The sequence below is a fragment of the Mus caroli genome, unplaced genomic scaffold (genome assembly GCF_978045245.1).
Source record: "Mus caroli unplaced genomic scaffold, Mus_caroli_1 scaffold_8, whole genome shotgun sequence".
Taxonomy (NCBI): Eukaryota; Metazoa; Chordata; class Mammalia; order Rodentia; family Muridae; genus Mus; species Mus caroli.
In genome coordinates, this window is record NW_028227263.1 from 12,694,396 (window position 1) to 12,715,209 (window position 20,814).

General features: G+C 43.7%; 1 protein-coding gene and 1 long non-coding RNA gene across 3 annotated transcripts in view; one reads left to right on the forward strand and one right to left on the reverse strand.

Annotated features, from left to right (window-relative positions):
• Window positions 1-3,186, reverse strand: part of Zranb1 (zinc finger RANBP2-type containing 1) — a 53,782-nt gene extending 50,596 nt beyond the window's left edge. For both annotated transcript variants that reach the window (XM_021169127.3, XM_021169126.3), the window contains exon 1: window positions 2,847-3,186. The gene's annotated coding sequence lies outside the window, so the exon portion shown is untranslated. The remainder of the gene's footprint in view (window positions 1-2,846) is intronic.
• Window positions 3,187-3,341: 155 nt separating this feature from the next.
• LOC110299439 (uncharacterized) lies at window positions 3,342-18,935 on the forward strand. The gene is made up of 4 exons (XR_015047800.1): window positions 3,342-3,384; window positions 8,557-8,724; window positions 17,388-18,580; window positions 18,757-18,935. It is a non-coding gene; the product is annotated as an uncharacterized LOC110299439 (long non-coding RNA).
• Window positions 18,936-20,814: the final 1,879 nt, after the last annotated feature.

The window sequence follows — 20,814 nt, forward strand, 5'->3', positions numbered from 1 at the left end:
TAACACAGCACAGCCAATGGGAAATGTCAATCCCTTGTATTAGTAAAAACAGTACTAACAAATGTAAACAAACTGACCACGTATTTTTATGGTATGACCATAGTTTCAAATATTTTCTCTCATAAATCATCAAAAATCCCAGAAACTCCAGTAGTAGAAAGCATACAAATTGTATATCCTGAAATACCTCTGTAGCCAGAAATACTTTGTCAGACTATATTTTCAGAGCCAACTATACTGTCTCCATAGATACAAACTCATTTCTCAGAGCCTTAAAAAAATTAACACCAAATCTCGGAGCCTTAAAAATATAGTTGGAAAACAGAAGTCATAGAAAGAAATCTACACTACCATAGACTAACAACAACAATAACAACAAAGGGTGGAAAGTCTCATACAAAGGAGCAAACAGGTTCCTCCAGGGTAAGTTCTCAAAGGGGTTCTTAGGAGATAGCACTTAACTTGATGTACAGTAAGAAAGGGTAAAATAAATAAAGGACAAGAAGAGGGACTTCACAGAAACAAAAGTTTAGTTGGACTGAGCTTCACTTAGGAAAGAAGAAAGATTAAAGGAGAGAGAGAGAGAGAGAGAGAGAGAGAGAGAGAGAGAGAGAGAGAGAGAGACCAAACTACTGAGAAATTTAAACACCAAAAGGAGTTTGAATTTTTTTTTTTCATTTTTATAGGTTTATTTATTGTGGTAAGAAGTGAATGTGTTGGGTACTTTGTTTTTTGGTTCTGTGGGGGATTTTTGTTTTTATTTTTGTTTTGTTTTGTTTTAATCAAGTTTTCTCTGTGTAGCCCTGGCTGTCCTGGAACTCATTCTGTAAACCACAATGGCCTTGAACTCAGAGATCCTTCTGAGTGCTGAGAATAATGGTATGCACCACCACTGCGCCTCAGAGGTGCGAGTGTATTTAAACACAGAAAATATACCCAAGGTATAAAGAGGACATGAAAATTCCAAATAAACCACCACAAACTGGAAGAAAAAAATGTTCAAATAAGAAGGTATTTCTAGGGAAGAGGGGAAAGCCATAAGCAATGCTCAAATAAAACCAAACCAAGTTATATAAAAAGTTAGCATCCTACTTTTGCAACTACATTTAAGTTTTAACTGATTTAATAAAAGCAATATAAATAAAACTACATGTAATGGCTCTCACTGAATCAATTACACATAAATCAATTTACCTCAAACAATGTACATCTGAATCAATGTTCATACTCAGACTTACTTTAATTGTTTGTTTGTTTATGGTTTGGGGGGGAAAGGTTTTCTCAGTGTAACCCTGTCATGGAACTCGCTCTGTAGACCAGTATGGCCTAGAACTCAAGAGACCCACCTGCCTCTGCTACCTGAGTGCTAGGGTTAAAGGCGTTCACCATTCACCACCTTGCCTGGCTTAATCCTCAGACCTTAAAAGCGATATGCCACAATCCGTATCAGTACACAGTTATGGATCAAGGCCAATTAGTTTAAAATATATTACCATGAGCTGTAAGTTCTTCATACAACCTCAAGAGTAAATAAATGGGTGCCCCAATGCTCAACGGCACTAATAAAAGGTTGTTAAAACAGCAACCAGGAAAAAAACTCCCATGGCGTTCAAATAACATCCTCCCCCCAAAAAAGTAAAATGTCTCATTACTGCCCTACCTTTTAACCCCTCATAACCCCCCCAAAATGAAAAAGTTACAAAAATTTAATGAGACTATTTTAAGAGCCTCCAAATCAAGAGAGTGGCTTCCAAATATACTTTCGAAATACTTCGTTTAATTAAAATAATATTTAACAGGATCCAGCTTTACTTTTCCCAAGCATAGTTCAGTCGACTTTCTAACGGCCTCTGTCACAAAGATCCTCGGGTCTCCCCTGTTTTCTCTATATAAGCCAAGTCACCCATTTTTGATCAACAGAGGTACCATGCATGTAGCAAAAGTTGGTAGGGAGTCGACTGAAAGAGACTGCGGGGTACAGGAGCCACTCATTATATAACACTTCCAAGTATTTGTACATCACGTTTATTAACACCATCACAGGTCAACTATACAGAGACCAAACATTGCAAGCAGTGGAAGGGACTTATAGAAAGTGACTTAGGGGGTAACCGAAAGGGGAAATCCAGGGGTTGAGATACAAAATTCTAAGTAAGGTGGTTTCAAAACCAGTGTCTCCAAGATAATGGGCGGGTTTAAACTTCTGGCTTAACGTAAACTGCCTCTCCCCGGCGCTAACAGCAAGTATTACAGCTCTTTTTGACCAGCCAAATTAGAGCAGAAAACCAAAACAAAACAACAACAAAACCCACAAGGTAGGTGCACAGAGCGGTCGTTACCGGGAGCGGAGTTCCAGCTGCCCGTGGCCACCAGACATCAACTTTCACCCTGATTTGCTGAAGGCAACCGGAGGCCACCGTATGAGGGGAAAGAAAGTGGCCAAGGGACCAAAACACAAGTTTGGGGACCAGCACCAACTTAGAGCGACGAATCCGGGTGTTTACGGCCTACTAAGAAGTGGGAATAAGACCCACACACTCGGACTCGGGAGGGATCCCGGTTGCCGGAATGAGGCGGGCAGAAGGGCAGCGCCAGCCGCTGACGAAGGCGGCCAACTGAGGTCGGTAAACAAGCCGGGCGGCCACTCTCCCTCATCTCCCGGGTTGTCCCCGCGCTGGGAAGCCCAAGATGGACGCGCGGCCGCGGACAACCCCGGGCCTGCGATGAGCTATCCCGCAACGCTGCCGCCCGGAGGCTCGGCAGCCTGCTCCCCGCGACGCCCCGTCAGGCCGCGGCCGACCCGCGAGGGGCCTGCGGCGCGGCGCCCCCAACCCAGGCCCGGTTACCTGGCGGCCGCGGATCCTCCTCCTCCCCGTCTGACGCGCGGCGCCCGGCGGCCGCGGCGGCGGCGGCGACTCCCGCACGGCCAGCGGCGACGAGCCGAGCCCGGCCCCTCTCCGCCTCCCTCGGCGCCGCCGCCCACCCCGCTGCTGCCGCCTCCGCCCTCCCGCCTCAGTCAGGACATGTTCTCCGCGGGCCCGCGCGCGGCTCCCAGCGGCCCGAGGGGCGGAGAGGCGGCGCGGAGGCGGGGGCCGAGGCTCGGGGACAGGGGCGGAGCGGTCTGGGGACGGCCTCGGGCGCAGAGGACTCCGAATGGCGGCGGTCAGGACCCTAGAGCTAAATAAACCCCGCGGCGGCCGCACAACGTCAGGAACTGGACCTCGCTGCTCACCGTCCTGTGATTGGTCCCGAGGCCTCAGGAGGCGCAGCCAATAGGCGACCGCCTCTTTCCCGGCGCAGGAGCGGGCTGCGGCCGTGACGTCAGCAGCGTGCGTCCTGATTGTGAGGCTAAGGCGCGCGCGGTCCCGCGACGCGTCCTCCCGGGTGAGTGTCTTCAAGTCTAAGTGCAGGATGCACTTGGGAGGTGGGAGCCGTCTTCCCCTGGCCGCCGGCCGCTCTTTGCTGCAGAGTCGCCAGAGCTTTGAATCAAGCGTGAGTCTTGCGGCTCAGAAGTGAGCTGTTTGCTAACTGGGAGACTGCTTGGCCGTTCCTTCGGCTGTTTAAAAAGTTTTTTAAATTTCAATAATTTGACCCAGGCTGTCGTTCTGGGGCTCAGGCTTGCCTGGAACTCTTAAACGATTTTCCTGCCTCAGTCTCCCCAAGAGCGCTGAGATGACAAGCCTTGCTTACTTGGCATTTTATTTTGTTTTTAGACGAGGTTCTCTTGTAGCCCGATTTATTTCTAACCCCTCTAAATAGCTGAGACTGGCTCGGAACTCTTAAATCTCCTGCCTCGGCCCCCGGAGTGCTGCATTTACGCCACCACTACGCTTAGCTTCACCTAGCCCTATTTCAAACTTTTTCAAAATGTAAACTGCTTGAAAAGTAATGTGTTAGGCAAAGGCAGGTGGATTTCTGAGTTCGAGGCCAGCCTGGTCTACAGTGAGTTCCAGGACAGCCAGGGCTACACAGAGAAACCCTGTCTTGAAAAACCAAAAAAGAAAAGTAATGTGTTAAAGGCCGTAGAAATAGTTCACTGGGTAAAGTTGCCAAGCCTGGCAGCCTGAGTTCCATTCCCAGTACCTACAGAGTGGAAGAAGAAGACCAACTCCCACCGTTGTTCTCTGGGTTACACACAAAATAAATAAATGTAATTTTTAAAAAGATAGTCATATGGGGGCTGGAGAAACGGCCAGCGTGTAAGAGCACTTTCTGCTCCCAGCAGCCACTGCAGTGGAGGACAGTCACCTGTGACTCCAGCTCCAGGGGGTTCAGTGCCCTCTTGTGGCCTCTACCAACACCCACACTCACTTGCACAAACACATAATTAAAAGTAAAAATAATTAATTAGAATCTTGAAGGAACATTAACAGCAATCTGGGAGGGCATTTAGGAGTTGTTTGGATACCTCAGATCCAAAACGATGACCACGTTACTTGGAAGTTTGATGTTTCCCAAACTTGAGTGGGAATTCACTTTGTGAAGCTGCCTTTGGTGTCTTGAGTTATTTGCATAAAATGGTATAAGACAGCTGTACCATGGCCATCAAAGAACAATACTTTGTATAACTTTCCCCTCACCAACATCTTTCACAACCAGTGCGGTGCTTCCTCTCCATAGCCATTGCTATGGGGTAGAGGCCTTCAGCAACCCCCACCTGGTCTGAGAACGTATCCATAAGTTTAAATGGAAACAACAACACAAAACAACACATTCTCAAGGATATAATTAATTCATTTATAGGTAGGATCCCACGCTATTATATAAAAACAGTAGTTCAGCTGACACTTTGGAAACACTTTCTTTATGCACTTCCTCTTCCTGAATCAAAGCTTTATAGCATGTTGCCTCCAAATAAACACCAATCACACAATAAGATGTCCAAGTTGTAGCTTATTTTAGTCAGAAAATGGATATGATTTAGAGGAAGCTTTTAAATTTGATTTACTAAATGTCTTGTAAAAAAAAAATCTGCACCAAGAAATAAACACACAGGGGCCTAGCAAACACAGAAGTGGATGCTCACAGTCAGCTATTGGATGGATCACAGGGCTCCCAATGGAGAAGCTAGAGAAAGTACCCAAGGAGCTAAAGATCTGCAACCCTATAGTTGGAACAACATGATGAACTAACCAGTACCCGGAGCTCTTGTCTCTAGCTGCATATGTATCGAAAGATGGCCTAGTCGGCCATCACTGGAAAGAGAGGCCCATTGGACTTGCAAACTTTATATGCCCCAATACAGGGGAATGCCAGGGCCAAAAGAATGGGAATGGGTGGGTAGGGAATTGGGGGGGGGTATGGGGGACTTTTGGGATAGCATTGGAAATGTAATTGAGGAAAATACGTAATAAAAAATATTAAAATTAAAAAAAAAAGAAATAAACACACAAAGATAAGGAAGGACCATCTTAGTGGTAAAAATGATAGCACAGAAAGAGGCTAAGTCAAAATAACCACAATTGCAAAGCGGGATTGCTAAGTAAATTAAAGTGAAAATCAACTTATAATTGAAAAGGAGAACAAAGTCTAAAGACTGCATTGAAGACAAAAAGACTCTTGATAGGCATCTAGTAGTTCTCAGACCTAAGGTGATGGATCAGTATATAAAGTGCTTTGAGTTCAGTCCCCTGAATCCATGTAAGAAAGCCAGGTTCATGCTTATAATGTCAGTGCCAAAGGAGAAGACAGGAGAACCCCTGAGCTCCATAGCCAGCCAGTTAAGTCTAGCTCCCAGACAAGTGAGAGATCCTGTCTTAAAACACAAAAGTGGATGTTCCTGAAGGATGGATGACACCCAAGGTATCATTTGTCCTTTTGGCCCCAGGCCTGTATACACACATAGGAACATATACAAAAAAAAAAAAAAAAAAGTATTAGTTTTCAACCATAGCAACACATTAGAATCACTAGTATGGCTTTTTAAACATGGGCTCCACCTAAGAGGAGAATCTGAGCATAGATAAGTCTTAAACACCCTTCAGCTACTCTGAAGTGCAGCCAGGTTTGAAAACTACTGATGGAGTCCTACCCCCAAAGTCTGCACATGGGGACACCGATACCTAGAAATATTAAGTGATTTAACATGCTAACTAATAGAACAACTGACTTGGTCATAGTTAAGAAACTAATTTAGAGGCCTGAGAGTTCTCCCTGGTGGTAAACATGCCACAAACATGATGACCTAAATTTGGTTCCTGAGATTCACATGGTGGAAGCAAAAAACCAAATCCAGTGGGCTGCTCACTTCCAGGCACACACATTTAAAGAATGAAGTATTTGAAGGCACCAACTGTAATATTTTAGTATGTTTCTTAGAACCACCATGTGTTGTGTCTGGCCAGCAGATCACAGGTCTGGGTTCGAGCCTGGAAAGGCATTTTGGAAACCTGGAAGAGAAGAGGGACTAGGCGACGAGAGAAAGAAATGTAGCTAAGTCAAAGCAGATTCTGATCAAAGCTCAATTTTACTATATCAGCTCGCAGTTATGAAGGAGGGAAACGGGGGGGGGGGGGCGATTCCCGCCAAATAGTCCTGGAGACCAGTAGCAGGGTGACCACGTGTATGGCTCCGAACAGTAAAGTGGCAGGTTCCAGCAGTGGGCGTGGCAGAATGATTGAGCCGGCAAGCTCCATCCAGGTGTAAACAGTGGAACCATTAAGGCTGGGGGAGGGGAGGCTACAACCATGGTCATGTATAGGGGCAGTATCATATGTTCTACCTTTTCTGTTAGGTGTTTCCTGAGCTACCTGTGGAAAATATAATCCCATCATGTTTTCTGGTTTGCCATTTTAGGGCTTCTGTTTCGTTCTGTAATAGTGGAAAGCAAGGATTGGAGAAGTGGCTCCGGTAGGACTGGACTCCAGTTCCCAGCACCCATGTTAGGCAGCTCACAACTACCTGTCACTCCAGCTCCAGAGGATCCTATGCCTTCTGGATTCCAGGAGTACCTGCACTCATGCACATGCCCACACACATATACACATACTTAGAAATTGTGTATGTGTGTGTGTGTGTGTGTGTGTGTGTGTGTGAAGGGAGAGAGAGATAGAGATGGAGACTCAGACTCTCTGGGTATCACTGACTGAACTAGACTTTGCTATTTAGACCAGGCTGACCTCTTAACTCACAGGAGGCTGCCTGCCTTTGCCTCCCAGGTGCTAGGATTAAAGGCATGCACCACCACGCCCAACTTAAAATATATTTTTTTAATAGTCACAAAAAGGGTTTTGCATGATAAGGTGCCATATGAGAACTACCTTCCTGGAATGGAATGTCTGTGATACATAGCTATAGAAATGGGGACAGAAAACAATTGAGAGACACAGAGCTAAAACCTAGGTATCCAACAGGAGTGGAAAGGAGGGGCAGAAGTGGAATGCAGTGAGTGATGAGACTCACTAGAGGAAGCCTTTGTTTAGAACCTTTCCATTTATGGTTTGCCAGTACCTGAATCTGGGGCAACAAAAAGAATCAAAAGTCAGAGGACTGCATGACTGTGCTATGAAGACCATTGGAACTCCTGGACAGAACTAGATAAGGTGAGGTCAGTTGTGTACTGATCCAGGATTCAGAAGAGTGCAGCAGGGCCTTGTTAGGAGCAAGGAACTAGGCTGACCCTGGACACGAACAGCAGAGGTGTCTGTCTATAGAGTAGTTACTGTGGAATTTCCAGAGTAGGAAAGAAAGAAAACTCCCAACAGAAAAAGAAAGGTGGACATTGCAAAATGTGCAACATTCTTGAAGGTGCAGGTGTAGTGAGCCTCAAGTACATTATTCCCAAATAGTATTGGAGCATGCAAATTTTGAAACTCAGAACAAAGAAAAGGTCAGTGTATTTGACAAACAGCTTCACTGACCTTATAGAGAACAGTTCTCAGTAGGATGATGGGGACAGATGCCAAGTTTCAAAAGCTGAAACCGAGCGTGGGTTTTGAAGCAGTGATTACAGACTACCAGTCCAGGCGCTTTGACCAGGAGAGGAAGGCAGGAAATAGAGGACCAGCCACAGTGAAGGATGAGGCCCAGGCAAAGGTTTTGTTTTCAGTATATCTGAGCACTTTTGCAAACAAAGGAGAGAAGGTGGAGGGAAGTCAAATTCAGAGCAGTCTTTTGTTGCATGTTGGCACTTATAACAAAGGACACTGCTTTTTGGGAAACTAGTACTTTCCTGTGGCCTTCCTGGATGCCAGCCACAAACTGCATGGAAAACAAAATCTCCTGTGAGCAGACAAAATATACTTGTGAAGCATCAGACATAATATAGCTCATCTGGGGCTGGAGGCATGGCTCAGTGGGCAATAAAAGCACTTGCCACACAAAGCTTTTCGGCCTGGGTTCACATCCTCAGAACCTATTTACCGATGGGTGTTCTGTCTCACATCTGTAATCCCAGTGCTTTTCAGACAAGATAGGAGGAAGAGATGAACAGGCGATTCCCCTGTTCATGGGCCAGCTAGTATAGCATATGCAAAGGTAGATGTATTAGGGTTCTCTAGAGTCACAGAACTTATGGATAGTCTCTATATAGTAAAAGAATTTATTGATGACTTACAGTCGGCAGCCCAATTCCCAACAATGGTTCAGTCGCAGCTGTGAATGGAAGTCCAAGGATCTAGCAGTTACTCAGTCTCACACAGCAAGCAGGCGAAGGAGCAAGAGCAAGACTCCCTTCTTCCAATGTCCTTATATTGTCTCCAGCAGAAGGTGTAGCCCAGATTAAAGGTGAGTTTCACCACACCTTTAAACCCAGATGAAAGGTGTAGCCCAGATTAAAGGTGTGTTTCTTAAACTCGGAGATTTAATCTTCTGGAATCAATAGCCACTATGCCTCAAGATCTCCATACCAAGATCCAGATCAGAATCTTCTATCTCCAGGCCTCCAGATAAGGGTCACTGGTGAGCCTTCCAATTCTGGATTGTAGTTCATTCCAAATATAGTCAAAACCAACCAGGAATAGCCACTACAGTAGACAACAGAGGGAGCCTTAAAGTGGAAGGTGAGCTTCAACACCCAAAGTTGTCATCTGACCTCCACTTGGGCCTTGGCATATGCATACTTTTACTCACATGAATGTGCATGCACACACATACATCATATATATACCACGTCTCACCCTGGGGGCAGGAATTAATGCTTATAGTATGGTAGGGGGAAGAGGAAACCCTAGAGGACTGAGAGAAAGAACAAGAAACAGCCATGTGGGCTGGTCTGTGTCTACCCCAGGCATACACGCTAGCTGGCACGCACTCTTGTGCATAAAGACTAACCACATGCCTCCTCTGCAGCTCCCTGTTTTCTCTCTTCCTTTCATTCTAGCCATCACTGTTTAGTAGTTTAAAACACCCAATCACAGAGTATGGAGCTATATAGAAAGAGAACAAATGTTCTTAAATGTATACAAATCCCAGTCTTGGGATAGTAAGAGGACCAGCCCATTACTGGTCTAATATCATATCCTCTGAGCCTTATTGCATGGATCTAAAACAGCTTCCCAGCACACAGCTTTGGTGTTTCTTCCCTGGGTTTCCTACAGCAATAGGAACAAAGCACCCTATGGTTAGACTAAAGTGTGTCTAATAACTCTCTGACCAGGTGTCCATATAAGCTAGACTCACTGAGTTGTGAGAGAATTGTTGCTATTTTATTGATTCTTTTTAAGTGAGTGCAGCTCAGTAGATGATCTCTTGTCAACGGTGCGTGAAAATCTGAGACTGATGGTCCATAAGACCCAAAGAGGAAGAGGTCAGGGAGAAACAACAAAGAGGAAGAGGTCAGGGAGAAACAACAAGACATGCCAGGGTCTGAAATAAATTCACTGTGTATCATCTGAACCTAGAGCTGAGAGTGGCACAAGCATGAACTTTGGAATCAAACAATCCTGAGTTCACTTAGACTCATCTGCATCTGGTGCCCTGCTCTCTGAGTCCCAGCTTCTTCAACAGAAAAGCACAAAGTACAGCCAGGCATTTCAGTGCACGCCTTTAATCCCAGCATTTGGAAAGCAGAGGCAGGTGGATATCCATGAGCTTGAGGCCATCTTGGTCTACACAGTAAATTCTAGGATAACTAGAGCTACATAGAGAAATGCTGTCTGACTCAGAAAAGGAAAGAAAAACAAGCAAACAAGAAAGAAAGAAAAAGAAAAGAAAGAAAATCACAAAATACAATTTTCCTGGTAGTTACTGAGGCCCTAGCAAGGTAAGAGACAGGAAGTCATTGGAGTCTTCACAAGCACTTGATTTGTTTTCTATTTTGTTTAATCAGACAATGGTTTTTGGAGAATGAATCTATACCAGACACTGTATGAAGAAGTGCCAATGTAGAGACAAATAAGGCTGTCTGTGTCCAAGCTGATGGAGGGGGTAGTACCTAACCCAAGGGTCTTCATCCTCTCTAGCAGGCCCTCAACTTGGATGGGAAGGAAATACACATTGATTATTAACCAAGATGTAGCATGTGCATCACTTATTAGCACAACCAGCAACTGCAATAGCTTTAGCAGACCTATGCTTAGCACCAGAAGCATAGATTCTGTCTCCAGTTATCTTATGGTTGTGTCCATCTCAAAATATGATTTATATTCACAGCTTCAAAGCCATGGTAGCTAAATGATCTGTCATTGGATCTGGTCATTTAATATATTATTGAAGCATATGAATGAATATTACAGGCTTTAAAAATATTTGATAATATTTCAATTTAGTCAGTTTCCTTGTAATGCCATTCATTTTGTGCTTTACAAAAAAATTATTCTTCAGCTGGGCGTGGTGGCGCACGCCTTTAATCCCAGCACTCGGGAGGCAAAGGCAGGCGGATTTCTGAGTTCGAGGCCAGCCTGGTCTACAGAGTGAGTTCCAGGACAGCCAGGGCTACACAGAGAAACCCTGTCTCGAAAAAACAACAACAAAAAAATATTCTTCATCATCATCATCCCAGAAGCTAGTAAGATGGCTCAGCAAAGGCACCTATCACCAAGTCTGATTAGCCTGAGCTCAGTCATCAGCACCCAAATGGTGGAAGAAAAGAACTGGCTCCTGTAAATGTCCTCGGATCCTCACCTTCACATTCATGCCAAATTCATATTTGCTTGCTATCTCTGAATCAATAAATAAATGCATATTTTTCTATTTAAAAAAAGTAATTCTGGCTTGTGTGGTAGTGCATGTATTTAATCCCAGAACTTGGGAGGCAGAGGCAAATGGATCTCTATAAGTTCCAGGCCAACCTGATCTGCATAGCGAGTTCCAGACAAGACTGTTTTGTGAGACTACCCCATCTCAAAAAGAATAGTAAGTAAAAGACTTGCCACATAAGCATGAGGACTTGAGTTCAAATCCTTAGAACTCCTATAAATGCTGGATGAGTGTGGTGGCCCATTCCAGGATTCAAAAGGTGGAGAAGGCATTTCCAGATCAAGCCCGCTAGCCAGAGTTTTTAAGCTCTTGGTTCTAAAGTGTAGAACAACCAAGGAAGGCACCTTCACACAGGTCTGTAAGCATGTCTGCATAGATATGTATACTGACGTACATGCAGACATTCATACATGTACACACAAACCACGTATTTGAGCAGAAGGATAGCCACATACTTAGGGAAAAGAAACCAGAGGTCAAGACCTGGGCTTAGCAGTATATGCCTAAAATCCCAGTACTAAATAGGTGGGTCAGGAAGATCAGGGATTCAAGGCAATATTTTCCTGATTGTTTTTAATAAACCACTTTTCTCACTATTGACAAGTCAGTATCTCTATCATCCCAAGCACATATTCATGCTTACACACATGTACACATATTAGGAATACATAAATATATGTATACCTGCACTCATCTACAAATAGTACATAAAGGCATGAATTCATACATAAGAATAAAATTACAGATCTGAAAGTCTTCATTACATGTCTTAATCATGTAACACTTATGGAATTGAAAATATGCTGCCATTTTGCCAAATGGTACAGTGGCAAATTAGCTACAAGTACTTCCAACACAGGGCAGTTAAGAATGTGTGGCTAGCCAGGCAGTGGTGGCACACGCCTTTAATCCCAGCACTTGGGAGGCAGAGGCAGACAGATTTGTGAGTTCGAGGCCAGCCTGGTCTACAGAGAGAGTTCCAGGACAGCCAGGGCTACACAGAGAAACCCTGATCTCGAAAAAACAAAAACAAAAGAAAGAAAGAAAAGAATGTGTGGCTATTTGTCGTTCCTTTCCTTTCAGTCGCTGTAAAAACAATGCAGGCTAAAGCTGTTTCAAAGTGTTTGAGACTATCCATGATGTCATTCCAATGTTTCTTGAGTTAACTAAAATGACTCATGTGATTTCATTTGCTTCGGAAACAATATGCACATTCAAACAGTGGACCAAAGAAAAAAGCCCACTTTGCAGCCTCAGGGTTAATATGGAACCATGAAGAGCAGCATTTTGTGACCTTTGATATAACAGATTTATAATGGCTATAAACATTTGTTAAACGTACCTTTCTGCCCAGCACAGATTCCCTCAGTTGTTCCACATAAGAAATAAAGCATGGGGCTGGTGTGATGGCTCAGTGGGTAAGAGCACCCGACTGCTCTTCCAAAGGTCCAGAGTTCAAATCCCAGCAACCACATGGTGGCTCACAACCATCTGTAACGAGATCTGACTCTGTCTTCTGGAGTGTCTGAAGACAGCTACAGTGTACTTACATATAATAAATGAATAAAATCAAAAAAAAAAAAGAAATAAAGCATGACTTGTTCTATAGTGACCTCCAGCCTGTCAGCCTTTACACATTTAGAACGCACTGCTGATGAACTTCCCCTTGTTTAGATGATTTGATAATTACTGGTATGTCCTGGATATTGAAAATGTTAGAGGGTGTATACAGGTATTAAAAATAGAGCTGGGCGTGGTGGCACAGGCCTTTAATCCCAGCAGAGGCAGAGGCAGGTGGATTTCTGAGTTCAAGGCCAGCCTGATCTACAGAATGAGTTCCAGGACAGCCAGAGCTATACAGAGAAACCCTGTCTCGAAAAACAGAAATAAATAAATAAATAAATAAATTGAATAAGAATATGAACTTAATTTTTTTCTGAAACAAGATGTAACTAACTATGTTGCTTTGATGACCTCACTAGTACCATGTAGTCCAGGCTAGCCTCAAACTCCAACTCAATAACTTGGGTTTGTGGATGTATCTGCACGTGTGCATATTTGCCCAGTGTATTTACCTGTGTACACTGAGCAAAGACCAGAAGAGGAGAGTATCAGGTATCTTCTAACACATCCCACTGTTCCTCTAAGGGAAGAAAGACAATAGAAAACAAAAACAAAAACCAGACAAGAAGAGCCAATAAGAAGGCAAACTCCTGAGAACTATGGTCCAGTTACTTGGAGAATAACATTTAAGCACATCCTTTGAGGACATAATCCCTGTTCCCTGACACAGCAGGCTGCAGGGACAGCCTTCTGTTGTTTGGCAGATTTTGAGGTCAAATCAAATCTGTACTAGGTAATCAGCTTAGTGAGGAATGATCTAAGAACTTACATGTGCCTGCTGTCTGCAGTCCTGATCCATGGGGTGGAGTCCACCTCCACATGTCATTGTTGCTGGAAAATATGTGCCTGGTAAATTATATTCCATGGATAAAATGGAAGTAGCCACATGAACAAGTCTTTAATATTATGGTACATTCATTATAAAAGTCATTCCCTGGCTTAAAATTTGGTTTGAACATAAAATTTCATATACAAAATAAGTATGCTATTCACAATATCTTCCCAGATTATCAACACTACCCCAGATAATCCCTGTATACAGATTACTGTTCTGCCTGTCCCCTGTGGAAGGAGATTTGGAATTCTGTTTCCATTTAAAAATAAATAAGCAGCCGGGCAGTGGTGGCACATGCCTTTAATCCCAGCACTTAGGAGGTAGAGGCAGTCGAATTTCTGAGTCTGAGGCCAGCCTGGTCCACAGAGTGAGTTCCAGGACAGCCAGGACTACACATAGAAACCTTGTCTTGAAAAAAATAAAAATAAAAGTAAATAAACAAGCTAAAGTTGAAAAATAGACAAAAAAGATAGGGAATCCCTTTCATCACAAAAGCTGTTGAATATAAACCTTGCTACAATCATGTTTCATATGTAGATATGTACAAGAAAACTTCCAGAAGACGACAAAAAAGTATCTCTTATGTAATGTGACTTTATAATTCCAACATGCCAAAAGAATTCCAAAAATTGATATCTGACTTTGGCTTAGTAAAAATGACTGATGGGAAGGTGATGCTGGAGAGATGGCTCAGTGAGTTCAAGTCCCAGCAACCTCATGGTGGTTCCCAATCATCTGTTAACTCCAATTCCAAGGGAACCTATGTTGCCTTCTAGCCTTTGTAGGCACTGAACACAAGTGGTGCACAGACATGCATGCAAGGCATATATATAAAATAAAATAGATAAATCTTTAAACAAAAACCATTGATGGGGCTGGGTAGGTGACTCAGCAGGTAGAAGTTTGCCATGCAAGCACAAAGACCAGAATTTGAATCCTGAGAACCCACATGAATGTCAGCAGGCATGATGCCTCACTCATAATTCCAGGATAAACTGGCTACCAGGACTAGCCAAAACAAGTTCTGGGTTTATCAAGAGACCCTGCACAATATGTAAGGTAGAAAGTGATTTAAAAAGACACACAGCTAGGTAGTGGTGGCATACACCTTTAATCCCAGTGTTCAGGTGGCAGAGGCAGGTGGATCTCTGTGAGTTCGAGGCCAGCCTGGTCTACAAGTTCCAGAGCAGCCAGGGCTGCACAGAGAAACCCTGTTTCAAAACAAAACAAAAACAAATGACAGAGAGAGAGAGAGAGAGAGAGAGAGAGAGAGAGAGAGAGAGAGAGAGAGAGAGAGAGAGAGAGAGAACGAACATACAACATCCTCCACATAATTACACACAGGCAAACATGCATGTACACACAGACACACAGAAACACACACATGACTCAGATTGTAAGCAACAAGCAGCTGGTAAATAAAATGCAAAACTGAAAGCACTGTGATTTACAGGCAAATGGTTTCTGAGTCCTGATGAAAATGTTAATAGGAAGGACCCGTTAGCTTTTCAGCACACCAGCTGTTTAGCCTATGGTTCACGCCACTATCAGTCCCATCCTTCAGGGGCACTGGCTGAACTGGAGTAGTTACTAGAATAAAGCATCACTGGATGATAGATGACAACATGCACATCTACAGAGTGAAAGGGACAGCACATGGACCTCTCCTGTGCCTCAGACTTCAGGTCACATCACTCTCCCTTCTGTGCTCTGCTTCCTATGTCACTTTTATGAGCACCTAGACATTGTCTTTAGGAGTTAATTTCATTTACTTTTAACAACCAGGGTTTCTGATCTGTAGAGGTGGCTCAGCAGTTAAGAGCAGGTAAGAGCACTTACTGCCCTTCCAGAGGAGCTGGGTTTGGGTCACTATATTTAACATCACAGCTCACAACTACCCATAACTCCAGTACCAGAAGCTCTGACACCCTCTTTGGGCTTCTGCGGGCTCCTGCATGGACACAGTGCACATACATACATTCAGGCACACACACTCATAAGATAAAATTGAAATTGAAAGACTGGTGCTTTATTTCAAACTTTGGTTGATATTTGAAGCCAGGATGAGATGCTCCCAATATCTGATCCTTCCTTTCACTATTATGGCTTACGCAACAAGAAGGCTGTGGTCTGCTACATAAAACTAACTTGTGTTCCTAAGCCAGACAACAAGTCAGATGACCTCTGTTTACTCACTAGGGAGCAAGAACAGTAGTTTTTTATATTTATTGGGAAAACCAAACAAGAGTATGTGTGTTGCCTCCACCTTGTAGCCTGACAAAGAAGGTAAAGCAAGATTGAGCTTCAGAAAAATCTCATTCAGTTATTCATCAGCCCAAAGTCCCCTTCCAGTTCTTCGGCCAACCAACCATTTTCCCCAAGTCTTCTTTTCCTATGGTAGACAGAAGGGAATGGGAGAGGGGAGAGAGAGAGAGAAATGAACACCTTTCCTTCTAGGCACGGTCTATTAACTCCTTGTAAAATGATTGACCCACCATAAAAAGTGTATAAAATTCGTCAGTATGTGAAACTGATCAAATGCTCTAGAATTTGCCCCTCCCTCCTTAGTCAGTCTACATATGGAAAAGTCATGTGTAGGATTCTAAGATGCATCCACCTAGCAAGGATGGCTAGAGCCCTGAGGGCAAACAGACTTTGAATTTATGAAATCACAAAGACTTATTCTTTTTTACTCGGTAATGAGGCTTTTTTTTTTTTTTTTCAAAAAATAGTGGGACTTCTCAAAACCCATTAGACCCACATTTGAATGTGGGCACAGCCCTCCTTGGACATGAAGTTGTAAGCCTGCATACATGTTAACCTTTATTTTTTATCACATTAGACTGCTGGGAAGCATTGGCATGACCGTGATATCTTAATAAGCTAAATCAGACTCCAGCAATTCCGTAGCATCCACTTTATCATGAATCAATAAATATATATTTTTTAGAAACTCCCAACTATTCTGGAGACCCCGAGTGCCTCTGCTCAAGCAAAGTTGGAACACCTCACTCAGGAGGCAGAGGGAAGCAGATCTCTGAAAGTTCAAGGCCAGCCTGGTCTACAGAGTGAGTTCCAGGACAGACAAAGCTACAGAGAGAAATCCTGTTTTGAAAAAACAAAAACAAAAGTTTAAGTACCTCAACCAGGGATCTCTCAAAAGATCATCAAGTAATTTTTGAAAAATATTTTTCACCTGTATTGTTGAATTGTGTGTGTGCACACAAACATTAAGACGTATATTGTGTTAGATTTAAAATAGACTTTTTGCAGGGCTGTGGAGATGGCTCTGTGGGTAAAAATGCTTGCCATACAGATGAAATTTCAATCTTTTTTAATCCTATATTTTAAGGATTATTTATTTTATGTATGTAAGTACACCGTCGCTGTCTTCAGACACACCAGAAGAGCGCATCAGGGGCTGGTGAGATGGCTCAGTGGGTAAGAGCACCCAACTGCTCTTCCGAAGGTCCAGAGTTCAAATCCCAGCAACCACATGGTGGCTCACAACCATCTGTAACGAGATCTGGCGCCCTCTTCTGGAGTGTCTGAAGACAGCTACAGTGTACTTACATATAATAATAAATAAATCTTTAAAAAAAAAAAAAAGTTTGTGCCACAGAAGAGCGCATCAGATTCCATTACAGATGGTTATGAGCCACCATGTGGTTGCTGGGATTTGAACTCAGGACCTTCGCAAGAACAGTCCGTGCTCTTAACCGCTGAGCCATCTCTCCAGCCCCTTAATCCTATTTTTAATGATGGTTCTTAAACACTTTAACCTCCCTTGTAGCCTACCATCCACCAGAGGGAGTGGAGAAGAAAGGATATGGGGGACGTGAACCTGTTCTTTGGAGCAACTTCCATCTCTGTTGTCTGGACATCTACAGTTCAGTTCACAGGTTAGCAGATAGTGGCAGTGTGATCCACTTGCAAACACTTCACAGATACACCAGGAGTCCAGTTTGATAGAGTCGGTTTAGTAACCACCTCGCAGAAGCAGCCAGGCCTCAGCCTGGCAGTCAGCAGGAGGAACCAACAGAAACACCAGAAGTTCCCAGCTATGCCTTTCTCAGGGAAGTGAACATCAGGGAAGATTCAAGAAGACTTGAGACCCACAAGGGTTGTACAGCTAGCTGTACCAGCAAGCCAAACTCTGTCGTCGTCACTCTGTGGAGTCCTATTTATACCCTCCAAACATCAGGTGTCCTCCATGTGTACTCCTCAGCACATGTTTTGCCTCAGCACACACATCCATCCAATCAGACCAAGTCCACAGAATCCTGACAAATGCAACTCAACTATGCAATGTAAGGTGAACCAATACATGTATGTTATTAGCAAAGAATCCTTCATCGTGTGTCCTTTCACGTGTGTGCTTTAGTAGAACATCCTTTCACCTGTGTCTGCTTCAGTGAAACACTCCTTCACGTGTTTGCTCCAGTAAAACATCTTCCAACACAACTGACTCTCCAAAGAACCCTTAACGTTTCCACTTCAATGAGAACCTGAGTTTGAATCTGCAGCACAACACATAAAAGAGCTGGGCATAGGTTGGCAAAATGGTTCAAAGGGTAGAGATAGCTGCTGCCAATCCTGTCAACCAGAGCTCAGTCTTCAGGACTTAGATGAAGAAAGGAGAGAGCCCACTCTGAAAGTTGTCTCCCACCCCCCATACATACACTGCTGCATGTGCACACAAAGACACAAAGCTGGGCATGGGGGGTTCATGACTATGACCCCAGTACTAAGAAAGTAAAGATAGGAGGATGCCTAGGGCTTACTGCCATTCCTTTCAAATTAATAAGCTTCAGGTTCCAGGAGAAACCTGTAAAATGTAAGGTGAAGACTGAGGACAACACACAATGCTGACTCTGGCCTCAACATGTGCCCACGTGCATGCATGCACACATGCATATGTACCCGCACACAAATGGGCATATTGTGCATTTAATGTTCTTTAATGAGATGCATTTTACTGTGAAGGTCTTCTTTTTTTTTTTTTTTTTTTTTGGTTTTTTCGAGACAGGGTCTCTCTGTGTAGTCCTGGCTGTCCTGGCACTCACTTTGTAGACCAGGCTGGCCTTGAACTCAGAAATCCGCCTGCCTCTGCCTCCCGAGTGCTGGGATTAAAGGCGTGCGCCACCACGCCCGGCTTGAAGGTCTTCTTTATTTCTTAATTTCATATACAAGGTTGAATGGTGTCCCCTCAAATTGTATGCCTATCTGCCACCTCACAATGTGACTTTGTAGATGTAATCATTCAATGTAATTAGTAGGATAGACCCTAAAACCAGTGACCAGTGTCCTTTTTTTAATTAGATATTTTCTTTATTTACATTCCAATGTTATCCCCTTTCCTGGTTTCCCTTCTGTTATCCCCTCCCCTCTCCCCCTGCTCACCCACCCACCCACTCCTGTTTCCTGGCCCTGGCATTCCCCTTTACTGGGGCATGGAGCCTTCACAGGACCAAGGGCCTCTCCTATTGATGATCAACAAGGCTGTAAATATGCAGCTGGAGCCATGGGTCCCTCCATATGTACTCTTTGGTTGGTGGTTTAGCCCCTGGGAGCTCTGGGGGTACTGGTTGATTCATATTGTTGTTCCTTCTATGGGGCTTCAAACCCCGTCAGCTCCTTGGGCCCTTTCTCTAGTTCCTCCATTGGGGACCCTGTAATCAGTCCAATGGTTGGCTGAGAGCATCCACCTCTATATTTGTCAGGCACTGGTAGAGCCCCTCAGGAAACAGCTATATCAGGATCCTGTCAGCAAGCACTTGTTGGCATCCACAATAGTATCTGGGATTGGTGACTGTATATGGGATGGATCCCCAGGCGGGGCAGTCTCTGGATAGCCTTTCCTTCAGTCGATGCTCCACACTTTGTCTCTGTAACTCTTCATATGAGTGTTTTGTTCCCCCTTCTAAGAAGGGCTGAAGTATCCTCACTTTGATCTTCCTTCTTCTTGAGCTTCATGTGGTCTATGAATTGTATCTTGGGTATTCTGAGCTTCTAAGCTAATATCCACTTATCAGCGAGTGCATACCATGTGTGTGCTTTTGTGATTGGGTTACCTCACTCAGGATGATATTTTCTGGTTTCATCCATTTGCCTAAGAATTTCTTAAATTCACTGTTTTTAATAGCTGAGTAGTACTCCATTGTGTAGATGTGCCACGCTTTCTGTATCCATTCCTCTGTTGAAGGACATCTGGGTTCTTTCCAGCTTCTGACTATTATAAATAAGACTGCTGGGGGCTGGTGAGATGGCTCAGTGGGTAAAAGACTGTTCTTCTGAAGGTCCTGAGTTCAAATCCCAGCAACCACATGGTGGCTCACAACCACTTGTAATGAGATCTGACTCCCTCTTCTGGTGTGTCTGAAGACAGCTACAGTGTACTTAGATATAATAAATAAATCTTAAAAAATAAATAAGGCTGCTATGAACATAGTGGAGTATGTGTCCTTATTACATGTTGGAGTATCTTCTGGGTATATGCCCAGGAGTCGTATTGTTGGGTCCTCAGGTAGTACTATGTCCAATTTTCTGAGGAACCACCAAACTGATTTCCAGAGTGGTTATACCAGCTTGCAGTCCCACCAGCAATGGAGGAGTGTTCCTTTTTCTCCACATCCTCACTAGCATCTGCTGTCACTTGAGTTTTTGATCTTAGCCATTCTGATTGGTGTGAGGTGAACTCTCAGGGTTGTTTTGATTTTCATTTCCCCCGATGACTAAGGATGTTGAACATTTCTTTAGGTGCTTCTCAGCCATTCTGTATTCCTCAGTTGAAAATTCTTTGTTTAGCTTTGTACCCCATTTCAATAGGGTTATTTGGTCTAACGTCTTGAGTTCTTTGTATATATTGGATATGAGCCCTCTATCGGATGTAGGTTTGTATCCCAATGACCTTCTTTTGTTGTCTAATTGCTCTGGCTAGGACTTCAAGTACTATATTGAATAGGTAAGGAGAGAGTGGGCAGCCTTGTCTAGTCCCTGATTTTAGTGGGATTGCTTCAAGTTTCTCTCCATTTAGTTTGATGTTGGCTACTGGTTTGCTGTATATTGCTTTTACTATGTTTAGGTATGGGCCTTGAATTCCTGATCGTTCCAAGACTTTTATTATGTAGGGGTGTTGGATTTTGTCAAATGCTTTCTCAGCATCTAATGAAATTATCATATTTTTTTCCTTTGAGTTTGTTTATATAGTGAATTACGTT